General features: G+C 50.0%; 16 non-coding genes and 1 pseudogene across 16 annotated transcripts; all 17 read right to left on the bottom strand.

Annotated features, from left to right (window-relative positions):
- Window positions 1-1,534: 1,534 nt before the first annotated feature.
- On the bottom strand, window positions 1,535-1,698 carry LOC135023340 (U1 spliceosomal RNA). Its single transcript, XR_010220308.1, has one exon. It is a non-coding gene; the product is annotated as a U1 spliceosomal RNA (small nuclear RNA).
- A 152-nt stretch (window positions 1,699-1,850) lies between these two features.
- Window positions 1,851-2,014, bottom strand: LOC135023075 (U1 spliceosomal RNA). Its single transcript, XR_010220084.1, has one exon. It is a non-coding gene; the product is annotated as a U1 spliceosomal RNA (small nuclear RNA).
- Window positions 2,015-2,684: 670 nt separating this feature from the next.
- On the bottom strand, window positions 2,685-2,848 carry LOC135023278 (U1 spliceosomal RNA). The gene has a single exon (XR_010220275.1). It is a non-coding gene; the product is annotated as a U1 spliceosomal RNA (small nuclear RNA).
- Window positions 2,849-3,683: 835 nt separating this feature from the next.
- On the bottom strand, window positions 3,684-3,819 carry LOC135023285 (U1 spliceosomal RNA; annotated as a pseudogene).
- A 152-nt stretch (window positions 3,820-3,971) lies between these two features.
- Window positions 3,972-4,135, bottom strand: LOC135023201 (U1 spliceosomal RNA). Its single transcript, XR_010220205.1, has one exon. It is a non-coding gene; the product is annotated as a U1 spliceosomal RNA (small nuclear RNA).
- Window positions 4,136-4,809: 674 nt separating this feature from the next.
- Window positions 4,810-4,972, bottom strand: LOC135023172 (U1 spliceosomal RNA). Its single transcript, XR_010220177.1, has one exon. It is a non-coding gene; the product is annotated as a U1 spliceosomal RNA (small nuclear RNA).
- A 152-nt stretch (window positions 4,973-5,124) lies between these two features.
- On the bottom strand, window positions 5,125-5,288 carry LOC135023014 (U1 spliceosomal RNA). Its single transcript, XR_010220023.1, has one exon. It is a non-coding gene; the product is annotated as a U1 spliceosomal RNA (small nuclear RNA).
- A 674-nt stretch (window positions 5,289-5,962) lies between these two features.
- Window positions 5,963-6,125, bottom strand: LOC135023148 (U1 spliceosomal RNA). The gene has a single exon (XR_010220153.1). It is a non-coding gene; the product is annotated as a U1 spliceosomal RNA (small nuclear RNA).
- Window positions 6,126-6,277: 152 nt separating this feature from the next.
- On the bottom strand, window positions 6,278-6,441 carry LOC135023190 (U1 spliceosomal RNA). Its single transcript, XR_010220194.1, has one exon. It is a non-coding gene; the product is annotated as a U1 spliceosomal RNA (small nuclear RNA).
- A 674-nt stretch (window positions 6,442-7,115) lies between these two features.
- On the bottom strand, window positions 7,116-7,278 carry LOC135023171 (U1 spliceosomal RNA). The gene has a single exon (XR_010220176.1). It is a non-coding gene; the product is annotated as a U1 spliceosomal RNA (small nuclear RNA).
- A 152-nt stretch (window positions 7,279-7,430) lies between these two features.
- Window positions 7,431-7,594, bottom strand: LOC135023013 (U1 spliceosomal RNA). Its single transcript, XR_010220022.1, has one exon. It is a non-coding gene; the product is annotated as a U1 spliceosomal RNA (small nuclear RNA).
- A 674-nt stretch (window positions 7,595-8,268) lies between these two features.
- On the bottom strand, window positions 8,269-8,431 carry LOC135023147 (U1 spliceosomal RNA). The gene has a single exon (XR_010220152.1). It is a non-coding gene; the product is annotated as a U1 spliceosomal RNA (small nuclear RNA).
- A 152-nt stretch (window positions 8,432-8,583) lies between these two features.
- LOC135023179 (U1 spliceosomal RNA) lies at window positions 8,584-8,747 on the bottom strand. Its single transcript, XR_010220184.1, has one exon. It is a non-coding gene; the product is annotated as a U1 spliceosomal RNA (small nuclear RNA).
- Window positions 8,748-11,172: 2,425 nt separating this feature from the next.
- Window positions 11,173-11,336, bottom strand: LOC135023338 (U1 spliceosomal RNA). Its single transcript, XR_010220306.1, has one exon. It is a non-coding gene; the product is annotated as a U1 spliceosomal RNA (small nuclear RNA).
- A 152-nt stretch (window positions 11,337-11,488) lies between these two features.
- LOC135023064 (U1 spliceosomal RNA) lies at window positions 11,489-11,652 on the bottom strand. The gene has a single exon (XR_010220073.1). It is a non-coding gene; the product is annotated as a U1 spliceosomal RNA (small nuclear RNA).
- Window positions 11,653-12,322: 670 nt separating this feature from the next.
- Window positions 12,323-12,486, bottom strand: LOC135023277 (U1 spliceosomal RNA). Its single transcript, XR_010220274.1, has one exon. It is a non-coding gene; the product is annotated as a U1 spliceosomal RNA (small nuclear RNA).
- A 152-nt stretch (window positions 12,487-12,638) lies between these two features.
- LOC135023132 (U1 spliceosomal RNA) lies at window positions 12,639-12,802 on the bottom strand. The gene has a single exon (XR_010220138.1). It is a non-coding gene; the product is annotated as a U1 spliceosomal RNA (small nuclear RNA).
- Window positions 12,803-13,422: the final 620 nt, after the last annotated feature.

The raw sequence follows: 13,422 nt of genomic DNA, 5'->3' as shown, positions 1-13,422 counted from the left end.
CAGGCCACCAGGCCACGCCCCTACCTATGAAACCATGCCTCCTTTTTACCATTGCGCTGTTTATCTGCGCGCACTGCATTACAATCTCCCTCGCCACCTTTCTGGGTGTCACCAGTGATAGTGACACCTCTGCCATGCTTGTAGCAGCTGGTCCTAAGATCTACGCCTCAAGCCCTGAGTGTTTGCCCTTGTGACTTGTTGATCATCATAGCGAAGCAGATGCTTACAGAAAACTGCAGGGGCTTAGATTGAAAATAAAAAAATTGATGGGTATAAGGTAGAGAGGAGCGGGTTCGGTTCTCCGAGAACCGAATTCCCCACGAACTCCACGTGGTTTACACTGGTCCGAGGCAGGCTCGGTTGTTCCCGCCTGACTCGGAAAACCTGAACAAGGGAAAATGTCATCATCCCGCTGTCGGATTCTTGCGAGATTCGGATTCCATATAAAGAGCTGCGCGTTGCTGCCATTTTTACTCGTGCATTGAAGAGAGAGCGGAGAGGACGTGGCTATGTTCTCTCAGTGGAAATCTCAATATCAGTGCTCAGTATCAGTGGTTACTTATTGCTGCTCAGTAATACTAGTAGTGTGTCTCTCCTGCTCAGTGTCAGTTCTCAGTAGTATCCTCATCAGTGCTCAGTATCACTGCTCATTGTCTTGTGCTGCATTGTGGTGCTCAGCATACTACAGTACATTACTAATAGTCCAGTGCTGCATCTTGCTGCTCAGTGTCAGTTCTAGTATCCTCATCAGTGCTCACTATCACTGCTCATTGCATTGTGGTGTTCTGTATACTACAGTAACATAGTAATATAGTATATATAGAGGAGCGGGTTCGGTTCTCCGAGAACCGAATTCCCGACGAACTCCACGTGGTTTACACTGGTCCGTGGCAGGCTCGGTTGTTCCCGCCTGACTCGGAAAACCTGAACAAGGGAAAATGTCATCATCCCGCTGTCGGATTCTCGCGAGATTCGGATTCCATATAAAGAGCTGCGCGTTGCCGCCATTTTTACTCGTGCATTGAAGAGAGAGCGGAGAGGACGTGGCTATGTTCTCTCAGTGGAAATCTCAATATCAGTGCCCAGTATCAGTGGTTACTTATTGCTGCTCAGTAATACTAGTAGTGTGTCTCTCCTGCTCAGTGTCAGTTCTCAGTAGTATCCTCATCAGTGCTCAGTATCACTGCTCATTGTCTTGTGCTGCATTGTGGTGCTCAGCATACAACAGTACATTACTAATAGTCCAGTGCTGCATCTTGCTGCTCATGTTGGCTATGCCCCAGCCCCTGAAGCATTCAAGCTGATTTCTTGCAGCAGCTGGGCACTGTAACAGCTCCAGAGCTGCTCTGTAAGGCAAGTAAAAGGGTGTTGGCCCTGCAGCACTACCTGTAGTTTGCATTGTGCGTTGGAAGGCACAAAGTAAGCAGACAGGAGAAGTCAGGAGAGTGCACAAGGGCATAGAAGGCAGGGGCTCAAGAAAAGAGAAGTGGAAACAGACAGCAAACTAGGCTGGAGAGAGACCTGAGACAAAGAGATCTGAATTATACGAGTAGCCGACCAGAGGAAACACAAATTATGCAGTCAAGTGTCCCACATTTGGGGAAATCGTAGGAGCAGCACACCCAGAGTGCAATGGGTGAGCCTTGCCCTGGTAGAAGCACCTTCCTGATCATAGTATCTCACTTGGCAGGTAAGTAGGAGTTGGGCTTGAGCTGGGGAGGGTCGCTGCTCGGGCACCCCCCTGTCAAGTGAAGGAGATCCAACTGAGGCAGCACAAGGAAACTCTCAAAAAAAGAACAAGGCTAGAGGAAGATCTGAGACAAAGAAATCTGACTTTTACCAGAGCTGACCAGAGGAAAGCACAAACACAGTCCCCCACTACCACAAATAATGCAGTCGAGTTTCCCACATTTGGGGAAATCACAGGGGTCAGCATACCCAGAATGCAATGAATGAACCTCACCCTGGGAGAACAATCTTCATGACCATGGTATCTCCTATGCAAAATAAGTATGATTTGGGATAGGGCTGGGGAGGGCCGCTGCTCAGGCACATCTCTTTCAAGTAAAGGAGATTCAACTGAGGCAGCACAAGGGTACTCTCATCTGGGGACAACAACTGCAGGGAGAACACATATTTTCAGATGAACATGGGAGAGCTGAAGGCTGCCTAATACTGAAGCACCCCAAACAACAAACCAAATGCAACAACTAGTACAAGCATTCCTGGGGGAAGGTCTGCAGAAGACGGATTTGCATACGGTGATGTCATCCAAGCAGTGGGCCAAAGTTGGCTGGAACCCTCATCTGCATATGAAAAGAGAAAAGGGGTATGCAGGGCATGGCGGCCTTTTGCGGCGCTTGGATGACCCTTAGTTCGCATTAAACACCTCCACCCTCCGTCGGTGTGGGGCTCATGTTGGCTATGCCCCAGCCCCTGAAGCATTCAAGCTGATTTCTTGCAGCAGCTGGGCACTGTAACAGCTCCAGAGCTGCTCTGAAAGGCAAGTAAAAGGGTGTGGGCCCTGCAGCACTACCTGTAGTTTGCATTGTGCGTTGGAAGGCACAAAGTAAGCAGACAGGAGAAGTCAGGAGAGTGCACAAGGGCATAGAAGGCAGCGGCTCAAGAAAAGAGAAGTGGAAACAGACAGCAAACTAGGCTGGAGAGAGACCTGAGACAAAGAGATCTGAATTATACGAGTAGCCGACTAGAGGAAACACAAATTATGCAGTCAAGTGTCCCACATTTGGGGAAATCGTAGGAGCAGCACACCCAGAGTGCAATGGGTGAGCCTTGCCCTGGGAGAAGCACCTTCCTGATCATAGTATCTCACCTGGCAGGTAAGTAGGAGTTGGGCTAGAGATGGGGAGGGTCGCTGCTCGGGCACCCCCCTGTCAAGTGAAGTTCTGCAGAAGACGGATTTGCATACGGTGATGTCATCCAAGCAGTGGGTCAAAGTTGGCTTCAACCCTCATCTGCATATGAAAAGAGAAAAGGGGCGTGCAGAACATGGCGGCCTTTTGCGGTGCTTGGATGACCCCTAGTTCGCATTAAACACCTCCACCCTCCTTTGGTGTGGGGCTCATGTTGGCCATGCCCCATCCCCTGAAGATGAACATGGGAGGGCAGAAGGCTGCCTAATACTGAAGCACCCCCAAACAACAAACCAAATGCAACAACTAGTGCAAGCATTCCTGGGGGAAGGCCTGCCGCAGATGGATTTGCATATGGTGATGTCATCCAAGCAGTGGGTCAAAGTTGGCTTCAACCCTCGTCTGCATATGAAAAGAGAAAAGGGGCGTGCAGGGCATGGTGGCCTTTTGCGGCGCTTGGCTGACCCCTAGTTTGCATTAAACACCTCCACCCTCCTTTGGTGTGGGGCTCATGTTGGCTATGCCCCAGCCCCTGAAGCATTCAAGCTGATTTCTTGCAGCAGCTGGGCACTGTAACAGCTCCAGAGCTGCTCTGTAAGGCAAGTAAAAGGGTGTGGGCCCTGCAGCACTACCTGTAGTTTGCATTGTGCATTGGAAGGCACAAAGTAAGCAGACGGGAGGAGAAGTCAGGATAGTGCACAAGGGTATAGAAGGGAGCGGCTGAAGAAAAGAGAAGTGGAAACAGACAGCAAACTAGGCTGGAGAGAGACCTGAGACAAAGAGATCTGAATTATACGAGAGCCGACGAGGGGAAACACAAATTATGCAGTCAAGTTTCCCACATTTGGGGAAATCGCAGGAGCAGCACACCCAGAGTGCAATGGTTGAGCCTTGCCCTGGGAGAAGCACCTTCATGATCATAGTATCTCACCTGGCAGGTAAGTAGGAGTTGGGCTAGAGCTGGGGAGGGTCGCTGCTCGGGTTCCCCCCTGTGAAGTGAAGGAGATCCAACTGAGGCAGCACCAGGGAACTCTCGAAAGAAGAACAAGGCTAGAGGAAGATCTGAGACAAAGAAATCTGACTTTTACCAGAGCTGACCAGAGGAAAGCACAAACACAGTCCCCCACTACCACAAATAATGCAGTCGAGTTTCCCACATTTGGGAAAATCACAGGGGTCAGCATACCCAGAATGCAATGAATGAACCTCACCCTGGGAGAACAATCTTCATGACCATGGTATCTCCTATGCAAAATAAGTATGATTTGGGATAGGGCTGGTGAGGGCAGCTGCTCAGGCACATCTCTGTCAAGTAAAGGAGATTCAACTGAGGCAGCACAAGTGAACTCTCATCTGGGGACAACAACTGCAGGGAGACCACATCTTTTCAGATGAACATGGGAGGGCGGAAGGCTGCCTAATACTGAAGCACCATCAAATATCAAACCATATGCAACAACTAGTACAAGCACTCCTGGGGGAAGGTCTGCAGCAGACGGATTTGCATACGGTGATGTTATCCAAGCAGTGGGCCAAAGTTGACTGGAACCCTCATCTGCATATGAAAAGAGAAAAGGGGCATGCAGGGCATGGCGGCCTTTTGCAGTGCTTGGATGACCCCTAGTTCGCATTAAACACCTCCCCCCTCCTTTGGTGTGGGGCTCATGTTGGCCATGCCCCATCCCCTGAAGCATTCAAGCTGATTTCTTGCAGCAGCTGGGCACTGCAACAGCTCCAGAGCTGCTCTGTAAGGCAAGTAAAAGGGTGTGGGCCCTGCAGCACTACCTGTAGTTTGCATTGTGCATTGGAAGGCACAAAGTAAGCAGACGGGAGGAGAAGTCAGGATAGTGCACAAGGGTATAGAAGGGAGCGGCTGAAGAAAAGAGAAGTGGAAACAGACAGCAAACTAGGCTGGAGAGAGACCTGAGACAAATAGATCTGAATTATACGAGAGCCGACCAGGGGAAACACAAATTATGCAGTCAAGTTTCCCACATTTGGGGAAATCGCAGGGGCAGCACACCCAGAGTGCAATGGGTGAGCCTTGCCCTGGGAGAAGCACCTTCATGATCATAGTATCTCACCTGGCAGGTAAGTAGGAGTTGGGCTAGAGCTGGGGAGGGTCGCTGCTCGGGTACCCCCCTGTCAAGTGAAGGAGATCCAACTGAGGCAGCACAATGGAACTCTCGAAAGAAGAACAAGGCTAGAGGAAAATCTGAGACAAAGAAATCTGACTTTTACCAGAGCTGACCAGAGGAAAGCACAAACACAGTCCCCCACTACCACAAATAATGCAGTCAAGTTTCCCACATTTGGGGAAATCACAGGGGTCAGCATACCCAAAATGCAATGAATGAACCTCACCCTGGGAGAACAATCTTCATGACCATGGTATCTCCTATGCAAAATAAGTATGATTTGGAATAGGGCTGGGGAGGGCCGCTGCTCATGCACATCTCTGTCAAGTAAAGGAGATTCAACTGAGGCAGCACAAGGGAACTCTCATCTGGGGACAACAACTGCAGGGAGAACACATATTTTCAGATGAACATGGGAGGGCAGAAGGCTGCCTAATACTGAAGCACCCCCAAACAACAAACCAAATGCAACAACTAGTGCAAGCATTCCTGGGGGAAGTTCTGCAGAAGACGGATTTGCATACGGTGATGTCATCCAAGCAGTGGGTCAAAGTTGGCTTCAACACTCATCTGCATTTGAAAAGAGAAAAGGGGCGTGCAGGGCATGGCGGCCTTTTGCGGTGCTTGGATGACCCCTAGTTCGCATTAAACACCTCCACCCTCCTTTGGTGTGGGGCTCATGTTGGCCATGCCCCATCCCCTGAAGCATTCAAGCTGATTTCTTGCAGCAGCTGGGCACTGTAACAGCTCCAGAGCTGCTCTGTAAGGCAAGTAAAAGGGTGTGGGCCCTGCAGCACTACCTGTAGTTTGCATTGTGCATTGGAAGGCACAAAGTAAGCAGACGGGAGGAGAAGTCAGGATAGTGCACAAGGGTATAGAAGGGAGCGGTTGAAGAAAAGAGAAGTGGAAACAGACAGCAAACTAGGCTGGAGAGAGACCTGAGACAAAGAGATCTGAATTATACGAGAGCCGACCAGGGGAAACACAAATTATGCAGTCAAGTTTCCCACATTTGGGGAAATCGCAGGGGCAGCACACCCAGAGTGCAATGGGTGAGCCTTGCCCTGGGAGAAGCACCTTCATGATCATAGTATCTCACCTGGCAGGTAAGTAGGAGTTGGGCTAGAGCTGGGGAGGGTCGCTGTTCGGGCACCCCCCTGTCAAGTGAAAGAGATCCAACTGAGGCAGCACAAGGGAACTCTCGAAAGAAGAACAAGGCTAGAGGAAGATCTGAGACAAAGAAATCTGACTTTTACCAGAGCTGACCAGAGGAAAGCACAAACACAGTCCCCCACTACCACAAATAATGCAGTCGAGTTTCCCACATTTGGGAAAATCACAGGGGTCAGCATACCCAGAATGCAATGAATGAACCTCACCCTGGGAGAACAATCTTCATGACCATGGTATCTCCTATGCAAAATAAGTATGATTTGGGATAGGGCTGGTGAGGGCAGCTGCTCAGGCACATCTCTGTCAAGTAAAGGAGATTCAACTGAGGCAGCACAAGTGAACTCTCATCTGGGGACAACAACTGCAGGGAGACCACATCTTTTCAGATGAACATGGGAGGGCGGAAGGCTGCCTAATACTGAAGCACCATCAAATATCAAACCATATGCAACAACTAGTACAAGCACTCCTGGGGGAAGGTCTGCAGCAGACGGATTTGCATACGGTGATGTTATCCAAGCAGTGGGCCAAAGTTGACTGGAACCCTCATCTGCATATGAAAAGAGAAAAGGGGCATGCAGGGCATGGCGGCCTTTTGCAGTGCTTGGATGACCCCTAGTTCGCATTAAACACCTCCCCCCTCCTTTGGTGTGGGGCTCATGTTGGCCATGCCCCATCCCCTGAAGCATTCAAGCTGATTTCTTGCAGCAGCTGGGCACTGTAACAGCTCCAGAGCTGCTCTGTAAGGCAAGTAAAAGGGTGTGGGCCCTGCAGCACTACCTGTAGTTTGCATTGTGCATTGGAAGGCACAAAGTAAGCAGACGGGAGGAGAAGTCAGGATAGTGCACAAGGGTATAGAAGGGAACGGCTGAAGAAAAGAGAAGTGGAAACAGACAGCAAACTAGGCTGGAGAGAGACCTGAGACAAATAGATCTGAATTATACGAGAGCCGACCAGGGGAAACACAAATTATGCAGTCAAGTTTCCCACATTTGGGGAAATCGCAGGGGCAGCACACCCAGAGTGCAATGGGTGAGCCTTGCCCTGGGAGAAGCACCTTCATGATCATAGTATCTCACCTGGCAGGTAAGTAGGAGTTGGGCTAGAGCTGGGGAGGGTCGCTGCTCGGGTACCCCCCTGTCAAGTGAAGGAGATCCAACTGAGGCAGCACAATGGAACTCTCGAAAGAAGAACAAGGCTAGAGGAAAATCTGAGACAAAGAAATCTGACTTTTACCAGAGCTGACCAGAGGAAAGCACAAACACAGTCCCCCACTACCACAAATAATGCAGTCAAGTTTCCCACATTTGGGGAAATCACAGGGGTCAGCATACCCAAAATGCAATGAATGAACCTCACCCTGGGAGAACAATCTTCATGACCATGGTATCTCCTATGCAAAATAAGTATGATTTGGAATAGGGCTGGGGAGGGCCGCTGCTCATGCACATCTCTGTCAAGTAAAGGAGATTCAACTGAGGCAGCACAAGGGAACTCTCATCTGGGGACAACAACTGCAGGGAGAACACATATTTTCAGATGAACATGGGAGGGCAGAAGGCTGCCTAATACTGAAGCACCCCCAAACAACAAACCAAATGCAACAACTAGTGCAAGCATTCCTGGGGGAAGTTCTGCAGAAGACGGATTTGCATACGGTGATGTCATCCAAGCAGTGGGTCAAAGTTGGCTTCAACCCTCATCTGCATATGAAAAGAGAAAAGGGGCGTGCAGGGCATGGCGGCCTTTTGTGGTGCTTGGATGACCCCTAGTTCGCATTAAACACCTCCACCCTCCTTTGGTGTGGGGCTCATGTTGGCCATGCCCCATCCCCTGAAGCATTCAAGCTGATTTCTTGCAGCAGCTGGGCACTGTAACAGCTCCAGAGCTGCTCTGTAAGGCAAGTAAAAGGGTGTGGGCCCTGCAGCACTACCTGTAGTTTGCATTGTGCATTGGAAGGCACAAAGTAAGCAGACGGGAGGAGAAGTCAGGATAGTGCACAAGGGTATAGAAGGGAGCGGTTGAAGAAAAGAGAAGTGGAAACAGACAGCAAACTAGGCTGGAGAGAGACCTGAGACAAAGAGATCTGAATTATACGAGAGCCGACCAGGGGAAACACAAATTATGCAGTCAAGTTTCCCACATTTGGGGAAATCGCAGGGGCAGCACACCCAGAGTGCAATGGGTGAGCCTTGCCCTGGGAGAAGCACCTTCATGATCATAGTATCTCACCTGGCAGGTAAGTAGGAGTTGGGCTAGAGCTGGGGAGGGTCGCTGTTCGGGCACCCCCCTGTCAAGTGAAAGAGATCCAACTGAGGCAGCACAAGGGAACTCTCGATAGAAGAACAAGGCTAGAGGAAGATCTGAGACAAAGAAATCTGACTTTTACCAGAGCTGACCAGAGGAAAGCACAAACACAGTCCCCCACTACCACAAATAATGCAGTCGAGTTTCCCACATTTGGGAAAATCACAGGGGTCAGCATACCCAGAATGCAATGAATGAACCTCACCCTGGGAGAACAATCTTCATGACCATGGTATCTCCTATGCAAAATAAGTATGATTTGGGATAGGGCTGGTGAGGGCCGCTGCTCAGGCACATCTCTGTCAAGTAAAGGAGATTCAACTGAGGCAGCACAAGGGAACTCTCATCTGGGGACAACAACTGCAGGGAGACCACATCTTTTCAGATGAACATGGGAGGGCGGAAGGCTGCCTAATACTGAAGCACCATCAAATATCAAACCATATGCAACAACTAGTACAAGCACTCCTTGGGGAAGGTCTGCAGCAGACGGATTTGCATACGGTGATGTTATCCAAGCAGTGGGCCAAAGTTGACTGGAACCCTCATCTGCATATGAAAAGAGAAAAGGGGCATGCAGGGCATGGCGGCCTTTTGCAGTGCTTGGATGACCCCTAGTTCGCATTAAACACCCCCACCCTCCTTTGGTGTGGGGCTCATGTTGGCCATGCCCCATCCCCTGAAGCATTCAAGCTGATTTCTTGCAGCAGCTGGGCACTGTAACAGCTCCAGAGCTGTTCTGTAAGGCAAGTAAAAGGGTGTGGGCCCTGCAGCACCACCTGTTGTTCGCATTGTGCGTTGGAAGGCACAAATTAAGCAGACGGGAGGAGAAGTCAGGATAGTGCGCAAGGGCATACTTTTCTCTTAGTCCGGGGGCAAGGCTTCAAAATGGGGTCTGCAACGGAGGAGACACAGGGGGCGTGGTCACAGCAGCTTTTATCTACAGCCTGCACCAGCAGGAGCCTACACCATTTTTTATGATCACGCTGAACTGCAGTGCGACTGCAATTACAGCATGGTCAAGAAGGGAGGCGTCATGCTGGGTGGCCATGCCCTGTCACTGTGCAGGAGCCAGCACAGCTCACACACTAGTCCCCGGGTGCAGCCCCCAACCCCCGGGACACCCGGAGCAACAAAATGTAGATTCAGGCCACCAGGCCACGCCCCTACCTATGAAACCATGCCTCCTTTTTACCATTGCGCTGTTTATCTGCGCGCACTGCATTACAATCTCCCTCGCTACCTTTCTGGGTGTCACCAGTGATAGTGACACCTCTGCCATGCTTGTAGCAGCTGGTCCTAAGATCTACGCCTCAAGCCCTGAGTGTTTGCCCTTGTGACTTGTTGATCATCATAGCGAAGCAGATGCTTACAGAAAACTGCAGGGGCTTAGATTGAAAATAAAAAAAATTGATGGGTATAAGGTAGAGAGGAGCGGGTTCGGTTCTCCGAGAACCGAATTCCCCACGAACTCCACGTGGTTTACACTGGTCCGAGGCAGGCTCGGTTGTTCCCGCCTGACTCGGAAAACCTGAACAAGGGAAAATGTCATCATCCCGCTGTCGGATTCTTGCGAGATTCGGATTCCATATAAAGAGCTGCGCGTTGCTGCCATTTTTACTCGTGCATTGAAGAGAGAGCGGAGAGGACGTGGCTATGTTCTCTCAGTGGAAATCTCAATATCAGTGCTCAGTATCAGTGGTTACTTATTGCTGCTCAGTAATACTAGTAGTGTGTCTCTCCTGCTCAGTGTCAGTTCTCAGTAGTATCCTCATCAGTGCTCAGTATCACTGCTCATTGTCTTGTGCTGCATTGTGGTGCTCAGCATACTACAGTACATTACTAATAGTCCAGTGCTGCATCTTGCTGCTCAGTGTCAGTTCTAGTATCCTCATCAGTGCTCACTATCACTGCTCATTGCATTGTGGTGTTCTGTATACTACAGTAACATAGTAATATAGTATATATAGAGGAGCGGGTTCGGTTCTCCAAGAACCGAATTCCCGACGAACTCCACGTGGTTTACACTGGTCCGTGGCAGGCTCGGTTGTTCCCGCCTGACTATGAAAACCTGAACAAGGGAAAATGTCATCATCCCGCTGTCAGATTCTCGCGAGATTCGGATTCCATATAAAGAGCTGCGCGTTGCCGCCATTTTTACTCGTGCATTGAAGAGAGAGCGGAGAGGACGTGGCTATGTTCTCTCAGTGGAAATCTCAATATCAGTGCCCAGTATCAGTGGTTACTTATTGCTGCTCAGTAATACTAGTAGTGTGTCTCTCCTGCTCAGTGTCAGTTCTCAGTAGTATCCTCATCAGTGCTCAGTATCACTGCTCATTGTCTTGTGCTGCATTGTGGTGCTCAGCATACAACAGTACATTACTAATAGTCCAGTGCTGCATCTTGCTGCTCATGTTGGCTATGCCCCAGCCCCTGAAGCATTCAAGCTGATTTCTTGCAGCAGCTGGGCACTGTAACAGCTCCAGAGCTGCTCTGTAAGGCAAGTAAAAGGGTGTTGGCCCTGCAGCACTACCTGTAGTTTGCATTGTGCGTTGGAAGGCACAAAGTAAGCAGACAGGAGAAGTCAGGAGAGTGCACAAGGGCATAGAAGGCAGGGGCTCAAGAAAAGAGAAGTGGAAACAGACAGCAAACTAGGCTGGAGAGAGACCTGAGACAAAGAGATCTGAATTATACGAGTAGCCGACCAGAGGAAACACAAATTATGCAGTCAAGTGTCCCACATTTGGGGAAATCGTAGGAGCAGCACACCCAGAGTGCAATGGGTGAGCCTTGCCCTGGTAGAAGCACCTTCCTGATCATAGTATCTCACTTGGCAGGTAAGTAGGAGTTGGGCTTGAGCTGGGGAGGGTCGCTGCTCGGGCACCCCCCTGTCAAGTGAAGGAGATCCAACTGAGGCAGCACAAGGAAACTCTCAAAAAAAGAACAAGGCTAGAGGAAGATCTGAGACAAAGAAATCTGACTTTTACCAGAGCTGACCAGAGGAAAGCACAAACACAGTCCCCCACTACCACAAATAATGCAGTCGAGTTTCCCACATTTGGGGAAATCACAGGGGTCAGCATACCCAGAATGCAATGAATGAACCTCACCCTGGGAGAACAATCTTCATGACCATGGTATCTCCTATGCAAAATAAGTATGATTTGGGATAGGGCTGGGGAGGGCCGCTGCTCAGGCACATCTCTTTCAAGTAAAGGAGATTCAACTGAGGCAGCACAAGGGAACTTTCATCTGGGGACAACAACTGCAGGGAGAACACATATTTTCAGATGAACATGGGAGAGCTGAAGGCTGCCTAATACTGAAGCACCCCAAACAACAAACCAAATGCAACAACTAGTACAAGCATTCCTGGGGGAAGGTCTGCAGAAGACGGATTTGCATACGGTGATGTCATCCAAGCAGTGGGCCAAAGTTGGCTGGAACCCTCATCTGCATATGAAAAGAGAAAAGGGGTATGCAGGGCATGGCGGCCTTTTGCGGCGCTTGGATGACCCTTAGTTCGCATTAAACACCTCCACCCTCCGTCGGTGTGGGGCTCATGTTGGCTATGCCCCAGCCCCTGAAGCATTCAAGCTGATTTCTTGCAGCAGCTGGGCACTGTAACAGCTCCAGAGCTGCTCTGAAAGGCAAGTAAAAGGGTGTGGGCCCTGCAGCACTACCTGTAGTTTGCATTGTGCGTTGGAAGGCACAAAGTAAGCAGACAGGAGAAGTCAGGAGAGTGCACAAGGGCATAGAAGGCAGCGGCTCAAGAAAAGAGAAGTGGAAACAGACAGCAAACTAGGCTGGAGAGAGACCTGAGACAAAGAGATCTGAATTATACGAGTAGCCGACTAGAGGAAACACAAATTATGCAGTCAAGTGTCCCACATTTGGGGAAATCGTAGGAGCAGCACACCCAGAGTGCAATGGGTGAGCCTTGCCCTGGGAGAAGCACCTTCCTGATCATAGTATCTCACCTGGCAGGTAAGTAGGAGTTGGGCTAGAGATGGGGAGGGTCGCTGCTCGGGCACCCCCCTGTCAAGTGAAGGAGATCCAACTGAGGCAGCACAAGGAAACTCTCGAAAAAAGAACAAGGCTAGAGGAAGATCTGAGACAAAGAAATCTGTCTTTTACCAGAGCTGACCAGAGGAAAGCACAAACACAGTCCCCCACTACCACAATTAATGCAGTCGAGTTTCCCACATTTGGGGAAATCACAGGGGTCAGCATACCCAGAATGCAATGAATGAACCTCACCCTGGGAGAACAATCTTCATGACCATGGAAACTTCTATGCAAAATAAGTATGATTTGGGATAGGGCTGGGGAGGGCCGCTGCTCAGGCACATCTCTGTCAAGTAAAGGAGATTCAACTGAGGCAGCACAAGGGAACTCTCATCTGGGGACAACAACTGCAGGGAGAACACATATTTTCAGATGAACATGGGAGGGCAGAAGGCTGCCTAATACTGAAGCACCCCCAAACAACAAACCAAATGTAACAACTAGTAAAAGCATTCCTGGGAGAAGGTCTGCAGAAGACGGATTTGCATACGGTGATGTCATCCAAGCAGTGGGCCAAAGTTGGCTGGAACCCTCATCTGCATATGAAAAGAGAAAAGGGTTATGCAGGGCATGGCGGCCTTTTGCGGTGCTTGGATGACCCCTAGTTCGCATTAAATACCTCCACCCTCCTTCGGTGTGGGGCTCATGTTGGCTATGCCCCAGCCCCTGAAGCATTCAAGCTGATTTCTTGCAGCAGCTGGGCACTGTAACAGCTCCAGAGCTGCTCTGTACGGCAAGTAAAAGGGTGTGGGCCCTGCAGCACTACCTGTAGTTCGCATTGTGCGTTGGAAGGCACAAAGTAAGCAGACGGGAGAAGTCAGGATAGTGCGCAAGGGCATAGAAGGGAGCGGCTCAAGAAAACA

The sequence above is a fragment of the Pseudophryne corroboree genome, unplaced genomic scaffold (genome assembly GCF_028390025.1).
Source record: "Pseudophryne corroboree isolate aPseCor3 unplaced genomic scaffold, aPseCor3.hap2 scaffold_396, whole genome shotgun sequence".
In the NCBI taxonomy this organism is placed as follows: domain Eukaryota; kingdom Metazoa; phylum Chordata; class Amphibia; order Anura; family Myobatrachidae; genus Pseudophryne; species Pseudophryne corroboree.
Note: the sequence above shows the minus strand (reverse complement) of the source record. Positions and strands in the feature narration are given on the sequence as shown.